The sequence below is a fragment of the Lipotes vexillifer genome, unplaced genomic scaffold, assembly GCF_000442215.2.
Source record: "Lipotes vexillifer unplaced genomic scaffold, Lipotes_vexillifer_v1.1 scaffold634, whole genome shotgun sequence".
Lineage (NCBI taxonomy): Eukaryota > Metazoa > Chordata > Mammalia > Artiodactyla > Lipotidae > Lipotes > Lipotes vexillifer.
In genome coordinates, this window is record NW_006781096.1 from 1,190,506 (window position 1) to 1,200,807 (window position 10,302).

The 10,302-nt window shown below is 47.4% G+C and overlaps 1 protein-coding gene across 1 annotated transcript in view; it reads right to left on the bottom strand.

Moving 5' to 3' along the window:
• The window catches only part of CNIH3 (cornichon family AMPA receptor auxiliary protein 3), a 122,672-nt gene that overhangs the window by 111,736 nt on the left and 634 nt on the right, over nucleotides 1–10,302 (bottom strand). The gene's annotated exons all lie outside the window — the stretch shown is intronic.

Consider the following 10,302-nt stretch of genomic DNA (forward strand, 5'->3'; position numbering starts at 1 on the left):
CTTGGGAGGGAGCCCCCTGCCCCGGGCTCTGTATGAAGCAGGGAATGGAAATTGAGCAGATCTGCTCAGCACAGTCTAGACGAGGGGCAGTGGGGGACTTTCTCAGAAAGAGGAGGGAATTTGAGGGTAAGGGTTTGCTTTTCCAAGAGGAAAAGGAAGAGCTAGGTTTCACTTTACCTTGTACGCTCTAGAATTTGGGGCTAAATAGCCTGGAGGACACCAAACTGGCAAGACACCATTTTTCTTATTCTTGATTCACACAACTGCTGTTCCACCTTCTAGGTTAGCATTCACTTTGCTAAAGTCCTGCAAAGCTGTCATCCAAGTGGCCTCTGTAAAAGCTGCAGGCTCCATCACCTTGCCTCCATGGAATGTTTTAAGGATGAGAAGATGCAGACTTTACAAAGGGCAGTGGGCAGTCATCACTCAAGTGGGGGAAACACACTCAGGACCAGGAGTCCAGTAAGTCCATCCTCCTGGCCAGAGCACAGCTGTTCCTCATCAAGCTGAGACTGAAGATAAATAAATCTTTTCCGGCAACTCCCTTGGGAAAACACATCACAGGGCCTGTGGTAACAAGTTAACCTTTGCTTTAGAGAAAATTTTGCTTTCTCCGATTACAGGGGAGGTGACAGTTAAACAGAAGAGCTCATGTAGTGAACATCTGTCATTTTTTTGGTCACTCAACATCCATGCCCCCTTTCTACACAGGTCTGATTTCCTCTGGAGAATTACCTCTCTCCCTTTGAGCACAGTCCTGGTGGGAGGGTAAACCCAGGGGCCTGTCTTTCCACCGGGGAGGCCTGGAGATCCCTGTCTTACTTCTACCCACCACTCGGTACAACCCACAGGGGGCACTGACCCAGGCTCAGCCCGTAAGACTCTCCATCCTTAGAAGGAGAATCAGGGACAGAAGACAGAGTGGGCAGTGATCAAAATCAAGGTTATCCTGTTGCTGCAAGTCTTGTTCCCCAGGCTTTCCATCCTTCTAGGAGCACTCCAATTCCATTTCCATAATTCCTTCTTTGATTAAGGTGGCCTGCCCTGGTTTCTAAGAAACTTAATCAGTATATTCCCTACACAGAAATCTGACACCGAATGCCCAGGGAGGCCACTGGAAAAGAAAAGCTATGACACGAGAAAAGGAAGAGGACTACAAGATGCACGTAGCAAGCACTGGATGAGATGCATATAGCAGGCAATGCAAGAACCACAGAATTCTGGAGCTGGACAGGAGCTTAGGGATCACTTTGCTCAGCATCTTCATTTTACACACACGAAAACAAAAGGCCCGGGGAGATGCAGGGACTTGTCTAAAGCCCAGAGCAGCTTGCTGAGAGCTGCTGCAGCAGCAGCTCATCGGCCTCATTAGCTGCCAGCCCCTTTCTAGGGCAGGCCTTTTGGTTCTAAAACTGCCAACCAATGAGAGTAAAGGATGTCAAGCCCAAACACATTTTTCTCCAGTCATTTTTCTCCAGTCAGCACATATGCTTGGTTGGTCTCAGCTCAATTTCCTCATCACTCTCCAGAACCTCCAAGCAAAATTATCCCGGGATAAGTCACAGTCCGGTAATGACAAAGTGGCTTTACGCTCTCAACATCTGGTCCCTACTCCTAACTCCAGACAGTGACTCCACATGCTCTAAGAGGCCGGCTTTCCCCACGCACTGCCCCTCACACACTCCAGTTCAGTGACTGTTACTAATCACCTCCCCCTCCATCCTCCAAAGTGGCCAACGTAAGCTTGATGGCACCGCAATTCAGAACGCCTCTCAAGAATCTCCAAGCCGCGCCCCCCCCCGCCCCGGCAATGGCCCGCTTAGGATATAGGACAATGAGAATAAAAGTTCTATGAAGATTTCAGGCAGGCCCATGGGATTCACTGGGCCTGTACCATCTCCCAGTGAACGGAGAAAGGAAGATGGGAAGCAGCATCTGTATATCTGTTCAATGTAAAATTTAGAGACCGTTGGCACAAATTTGTTCTCTTTGGCCCTGGTCTGCCTACAGCTGCTATGAAGCCTCCGCAGCTGGCAGTATGCCTGGGTGGACACAGACCGGACACGTAGCTCCAACTCCACACACACACGACCAAATTGGACCCCTCTCCCCTGACACACCCGAGGGTGGCTTACCTCAGGCCGACAGACAAGAGCAGTGCCATGTGTTCCAAACCCATCTTCCCCACACTGGAGTCCCCCATGTCTCAGCCTTACACCTCCCAGTTTCCATTTCTTCATTTTTGCATTCAGGGGGACTAGAATCCTTTGGCTATTTCCATCCCCACGGCCCTTGAATGCAGTTGTTGCTAATTCCTTTTCTCAATAAGGTTCACAGAACACATTTAAATATTTTTTTATCCAAGATACAAAAGTCTCTATTATATAGGGGACCGTCTGGGCTGCTATCGCTGGCTGGCTATGTTGCTATCAAGTCTTTTTTTAGGGTTCATGAGTCAGTTGCCAATAAGGAAAAGCAAAAGGAAGTCACAGCTCCGGGACTCTGCTCTCCTCACCTGCATTTTTCCTCAGCAGGAGAGCTTTATTCCATCATCCAAATGGACCATGTGAACACAGAAACTGAAAAGATACCGAAAACTAATGTTCTGGAAATATCAGCCCACAGCTCTAGATGCCTTGGGGGAGGGAGGTGGTGTCAGCTAACTTCCCAGCGCTCAGGCCCTCCAGCTGGGCCAAGTAATATTGTGTGGCCTCTGGCAGAGCTAAGATATATGCAGAGGAAAAGGAAGAAAAAGGAGCAGTAGAAAAAGGGAAGAAGGAAGGAAGGAGAGAGAGCCGTCAAGGCCTGGGATCCCTAATGCCAGGGACTCACCAACAACCACAGATGCCAGCCAGCCTGGAGCACCTGCCGGGCAGCCCGGGAGCGGAGCTCCGGGTGCAGGCCGCTGGCCAGGGAAGGAAACAATACAAATGGGAAGCCAAAACCGGAAAAGAACGTGAATGGGAAAGCTGAGGAACGGAGAGAGGGGGATGAACCTCGGATTCACAGTGGCCTGGCCTGCAGTTTCTTCCTTCCTCGCTAGAAAAGAAAGGCATCCAGAGAAAAGTAATCAGTGTGTCATTCAGTTGGAAACAGGTCCTGAGTACATACCTACAGCTTTTACAGACACTGCAAAGGACAAGAGATCATGGCTCCATCTGGCCAGACGGCATCACAGAAATATGACCTCAGCTCACCAGTAGTCCCAGGTGTTGGTCGTACTCAAGGGCAGACTATGCAGACACAGGTGGGGGCCCTTGGCCCCGAGCCTCTGGGTGGTGAGAAGCAGACACTGGTTGGGTACGTGTGCACAGTTAACTGCTCCCACTAAGGCATTCAACCCCAACCGTGTGGACTGCAAATGGACACACAGGGATGCCGCACCTCTTACACCCAACCCGACCCCAGAGAGACAGAGAAAAGCAAATTCCATCCTCCCAAAATTTATGGCCAGGAAAGTGTGGGATTTGCATTGCTGGGGAGTATTTTTCGTTGTGGTGTTAATTGTGTGCACGTGTGTGTGAAAGACATTTTTACAAATCTGGTTTGTCTTTTAAAACCACTTTTGTGACCCAAGGCAGCTTAAAGAGACTAGGAAATGAAGCCATCCTCCAAACTGTCTCCCAGTGAGCTGAAACCTGCTTCACTTTCAAGCCCCAGCAGTCCCCAGCTTAGGAGCAGAAATAAACTTAAGTCTTTTCTTTTTTCTTCTTTTTTTTTGCGGTACACGGGCCTCTCACCGTTGTGGCCTCTCCCATTGCGGAGCACAGGCTCCGGACGCGCAGGCCCAGCAGCCATGGCTCACGGGCCCAGCCGCTCCGCAGCATGTGGGATCTTCCTGGACCGGGGCACAAACCCGTGTCCCCTACACTGGCAGGCGGACGCTCAACCACTGCGCCACCAGGGAAGCCCGAACTTGAGTCTTTGACTCCTCTGCGGCCCAGGTAAGGTTGCCTGGTCCCCCTCCCTGGCAGCCACCAAATGAAGTGCTGGGCCTTTGGGCCTCCCATTGATTCAAGAGCTGAAATGCAATGGTTTAAATGAACAACAACGAATTTTTGCACAAGATCCCTTCGTTCTCAATGTGCATTTCTCAGTTCTCACATACCCAAAACATTCTCAGGCCTAAAATCTTGGAAAACACTGCTAGCTCTTCCTGATGAAATCCCTTGGAAGAAATGACTGTGGTCAACGGATGATGGCAAACCGCAAAATCTGTCTCCGGTAAAATCTGTTTAAGGAGGATTTATAACTTCTGACAGCCAGGACCCAATGCTAAAACTTGAAGAAAGATTCTGTAACTATTTTATTCACCTAAAAGACCTGAGGATTCCAGAGTGATGTAGCAAAACAGACCAGATATTTAAGCAAGCAAATAAACATGGGATGTTTGGGACCCTACTGTTGGTCCATCCTAGAGGAACACAGAGAGAAGCAACGCACAGGGGCCAGAGGGTCAAGAAAGGGCAGAGTTGGTGCAGCAAAGACCAGGGACCAAGAGAGTTCCTGCTTGTAAAATCAGAGGAGCCACAAAAAATTAAACACAGAATTACGATTTGATCCTGAATTTCCACTTGTGGGTATATACACCAAAAAGATGAAAAACAGGGTATCAAAGAGATATTTGCACACCCATGTTCACAGCAGCGCTATTCACAAAAACAGCCAAAAGGTGGAACCAACAGATGAATGGATAAACAAAATGTGGTATATACATACAACAGAATATTTTCAACCTTAAAAAGTATGAATTGCTGTCACATGCTACAACATGGATGAACAATGAGGACGTTATGCTAAGTAAAATAAGCCAGACATAAAGGACAAATACTGCATAAATCCACTTATATAAGGTACAAATAATAGTCAAATTCCTAAAGACGGAAGGTAGAAAGGTGGTGGCCAGGGCCTGAGGGGAAGGGGGAATGAGGAGTTATTGTTTAATGGATATGGAGTTTTAGTTTGGGATGATGAGAAAGTTCTGGAGAGGGATGGTAGTGATGGCTGCACGACCATGTGAATGTACTTAATGCCACTGACCCGTACGCTTAAAACGGAGTTAAAATGGTCAATTTTATGTTATGTCTACTTGACCCAATTAAAAAAAATTTTTTTAATCAATGTGAAAAACTAGACAAGCCAGAGACAGCCCAAAGTAGAAACTGCGGGGCTAGGTGAAATCACTTTCTCTCTCAGGTAACCAGGGAAACAGAGAGAAGGCTGAGCAAAAGGTAGCAACAGGATAGAACTAGAGAAAACAGACCGTTTGACCAGGGCAGGCTGAGTCTCAACCTGCGCTAGAGTAATTAACTGATGGAGACTGGAGAGAAGCACCCAGTCCAATTCAACACACGCTGAATTAGCATCTGCACAGCCTCTGTCTCTCCAGGCCTGTATGTAACTGAGGCCCTTACAAACCCTTTAGCTAGAGCAATGGACTTGTTCATTTATGACAATGGCCTCGGAGTCAGGTGGTGATGAAGGTTCTGTTCTCAGCACCCCGTCACAGACAGGAGTGCCGAGGCCTGTGGTGGTGGCCAGCACCGGAGGGCGAAGCCATTGTCTCTGACAGCGGCACCCGGCCCTGACCTCTCCCTTCCAAGTCGAGTCTCGGAGCAGATGGTAGGAGCAGCTGCCAGTGCACCCAGCACCCACAGCGCCCAGCCGGACAGCCACTCAGCCGGGCCAGTTCCCAGGCACTGCTCCCACAGCCAGCCACCACAGCCCAGAGCCGCAGGCTCCCTCTTTTCTTTGGAGGGTGAGTTCTGAGTTCCCAAGCCAAACGAGGCTACCAAAGATGGGACGTTCACTCCTCCTTTCACGGCCAGTCTGAGAACCCCCAGCCACGCGCTCCCCACGTGGTCACTGTGTCCTCCTAAGTTCTGCAAATGCATAACGTGGACAGGTAAGGGCCCTGCCCTCCATGTGCTTCTCCTGCACATAGAGAGCCCAGGCACACACATGTGAAAGTGTGTCCTCATGCAAGGTCATATGTGCACAAGAGCAAGTGAGCCATGTGAGCTGTCTCGGGAGTCTGTGGGAGGCTGGAGTGAGCAGAGTTGACGATGGTGAGATGTGAGCGAGACAGTGAAAAAACTGCAGAATTTAGATCCAAGAGGGTAGAAGTCTTTCCTTTTGCAAAGAGGAATAAAATGCACATTTCCAGGAGGCAATAGAATCTACCTATGGAGTTGGGGCTGTGAGACAGCAAGAGTGGGAGACTGGCGGCAGGGGTAGGTAGATACCGCTCCGTGACAGGCCCCCCCAACACCAAACTGATGTGGACATTGTCCCACAAGATATCCTGAGATCCCACCCTTAGTCTGCAGTCCCTGTGCCCTGTAGCAGGGACTGTCCCAACCAAGTCGTTTAATGCCTCCGACGCTTCGCACAGAAATGCTGGTGGCTCTATGAGAGTCTAAAAGCTTAATCTTGGTTTAGATATCTCTTTTAGTGTTTTATATTTTGGCTGTATTTTAGCATATGTAAGAACGTCTCCTGTTTGCCTCTCTTTCTATGCCAAATTAAGAATATTTGCCAGCCTCATCATTAAGTTATGAGGATTTACCAAGCCCCGTCTACACGGCAGGCACAGTTCCAGCCTCCGGAGAAACCATGGTGAGCAGAAAGGATCCCTGCTCTCGTGAAGCATCCTCCTGTGCTAGCTATGAGGCAGTGGAAAACGAGGTGGAGGCACCAGAGAGGAGGGGAATCGGGGAGGCAGGAGGTGCAAATGTCACATGTCAAAGTGAGATACCGGCGGGGGTGGGGGGTATGGGGATGTCTCAGACAGAACACAAAGTGGAGACCAGGTAAGATATGGCTAAGAGCTCAGCATCATGTGAATAGGCCAAAGTAGGGTCCTCAAGGGACAGGCTATCGTCAACCCCAGGCATCCTATCATTTATGTAAACCCATTTTTTTGTTTCCAGATGGATAATCTGAGAAACTGAGAGGTTTACTCAGTCCCCTATGACTGAATCTCTGACAGGCTGGAACTGGCTGAAAGGATCAACCATAAAGACATTTCACCTAGCAAAACTGTCCCTCAGTATGTACTACTTGTTATCATCTGTCAGGGCCCCGTTAAAACTCTCCAGTAGCAAATGCTGCCGGGAATCCAATGAGATATTATTGGGAATTAATTTTATTTGTATGTTGTCAAAACTCAGAGTTTTAAAAAGTGACTGTAGATATAAAAAAAATTTTTTTTAACCTGAAATAACTGGTATGAATCTTTGATCTTTCCAAAGAACGGTTTCATCTGTCTTTATATAAGAGACAGTCTGCAAACAGGCTCAACCAAGCTGGAGCTGAGAGGGCTCTTACTAATAAACACTGTTCATTTTATATTGGCTGGAAGCAGACATCACTTCACATCTGAAACCCTTTAGAACACTTTTTTTTTCTTCTAAACATCCAGTATGCAATTTTTTAAGATACACGTATACACCATATTTGGAAAAAGAGACACCCAAATCTCTTCCGGATGATAAGATTAGTAGTGATTTTGTTCCTTTATTATGTCCCTGTACTTTCAAAATTTGGGGCAATGAACCTATAGAATTTTATAAGCAGAAAAATAATTTTTTAAAAAATGAAACAGAATTTCCTCTTTTAAAAAAGGATACATAGTATGTTTGGTGTCATCTTCTTGTTTCAACTCCAATCAGAAATTCCAACTCCAAATATTTCATTTATACAGAGAAAGGTAATCCTTTGGATAGAAACATTATTCACTATTATCAGAGTTAAACAATCCAAAGGCAGTGACTAGGGTTAAAAAAAAGGACACGGGCATAAGAGTCTCAGACTCAGCTAAAATCTCAGATCTAATACATCCCAGCTGTGCAACCTTGGGCAAGTTTCATAACATCTCTGACACAGTTTCTTCATCTGTAAAATGTCAGTTGTGAGGATAAAAAGGCTGCCTGGGCAGTAAGGGGCCATGTGCCTGATGGTATGAAAAGCCACACACACACACACACACACACACACACAAAACAAAAAACCAAAACCCTCGGTTTTATTCTGCATCTTCCAAATGGGACAAATGTACTCAAAGACTGTGGCTCATATATAATAAATTGGTAATTTGAAATCTTCTCATTTGAAAACAAATGCAGATAAATTTTCAAACTAAAAAACAAGACTGGAAAGAAATGTTGTGCTACAGCCAGCCACCTCCATCCTTGTTTCCAGACCTCCAGTGGGAAGAGGAGGCAGGTAAACAGTTGGAGGTACATCTGAGGGGTCCTCTGTAAATGCCTAAGACTGGCCTACTACAGACACTCAATAAATAGTAACTACTTTTACTATCCCTAAGCAGGTGTGTACCATTAAATAAGAAAAAGTGCTAACCTCTTATCTTACAACCCAGAAATGGCAGTGGAGTGGGTCTTTTAACTGCTATATACTGTTAAGTGCCCAATTCACTATTTGGGATGTCAATACAGAGCAAGCAATCAATATGGTTCGTCAGATCGAGAAATATACAAGGAATATAAGCTGAAAAGAAAGCAAACGCAGAGTCTAACACAGACCAACATAAATTTTGGTTGAAATAATTACCCGCCTATAACCAACACCCACACATACAATGCGCGTACACAGATTGTGTTGATGTGTCTCAGATTTCCCCTTTCAATGTTCAGCAACCAAAGCGACGCAGTAGGGCTTTGGGATGTTTGATTTGGACAGAGGGAGAAGGAAAAGACTAGGAAAGGAAACGGGGCTGAGACTTAGGAGTTGTTACGGCAATTTGAATTCAAAGAGCACAAATTCTTTTCATCATTAGAAACTGGAATCTTGCCAGGTCAGGGATGAGGTCAGGACCTGACCCAGACTTGGAATCCGACTGCATTCAGCTACCGCTAGACAAGGGGGTGAGTGTTGGAAACCCGAAGACTAGAGGCCAACAATGGGATCACAGCAATGCCTGATTTTGAGTCAAATGTCTGTTAGTCAACCAGGTGCACAAACCACCCATTTAATTAACCTGCTCTTGAATTATTTATTATCTTCCCGAGTGAGAGAAAATTATTCTTTCTGGTTACCTGCTTGGCTTCAAGGGCTAATTCAGAGAACTCCAAGCCTGACAGTTTGATGGAGCTCTCTGGTACCTGCCACTCTCTGGCCAAGGCAAAAACATAAAGAAACAGCAAATAAAGTATTTCTGAAAAAGAGAGGTAGTTAGCCTTCTACACTGCAAACACCTCACCAAATCCAAAGAAGCACAGAAAGCTCCTTTCAAACACATTAGTAGAGGTCCACTGCACTGCTTGGGCATGATCTGTTCTGCACCCCTTGTTCATTCTAAGTTAGGTAAAGGTTTGTTTCCCCTTAACAACTGTCAACAACTTCAAGGCTCAGTTCTCCACTGTAGATTAGACCCAGCCTTCCCGTGCAGAGGAAGAGGTGGTGCAAAACCCCATCACTTCTTAATCTCAGGATTTTTGATCAGTCCCGAAATTCCCATGTCTGAATTCCTTCTCTCTCACCCCCAGATTCCTAAGGCAACTGATTCACAGACTTACACCATCTTAGACATCAGGGGAGGCTTGGAGATCATCCAGGTCAACTCTCTCACTTTTGAGATGTCTTCCCTCAGCATCTTCCCTAAGGTGACACAATTAGAAGGCTTCCTCCTCCCGGGGTTCCCCCTCCTCCCTGCCAGAGAGCCTTGGCCAGGAATTCATCTTGGGATCCTTCCCTGCCACCTGACTTGCTGGGCAGGAAGATGCACTGAGGTGCTTCTCCTTCTAAAACGTGTGACCTTAACCATTCTTCCCACCAAATTTCTGAGGGTGAAGCCAGGGAGCTTAAACAACCCCAGAGGACCAAGTTCTGGGAGTTCAACTGACTTGGCCAATGTTGTGCTGTCTTTATGAGAGAATCAGCATTCCTCACTCCTCTCTCCCTCTCTTCAGAAGCACTCTGTCCACTATTCCCACACCACTCCTGCAGAACCAGGACTCACCACGACTGCCCTCAACCTGGTGTATCCCCAGGAAGGGCAGCACGCAAGTTTGTGCCCGCTGGAGATGCTGCGCACCTGGCCAAGCAGAGATGTGCCACCTGCAAAGTCTTTCGGGACTTGGTTGTCTCGGACCCCAGGAAGGCAAAGGAGGAAACTTGCCCTCCTCCGCCTCTCTCTATGTGACCACCCTGCACAGCCTCATCATTCACGCCCGTCTTTCCCCAGTCTCCCTTGCCTTCTCCTCGCTTTTCTCTCGTCCTCACCGCCCGCCGCCTTCCTTGCCGAACCCCATCACCTTCCACTCCGCTCCCCGGGCCCGGCCT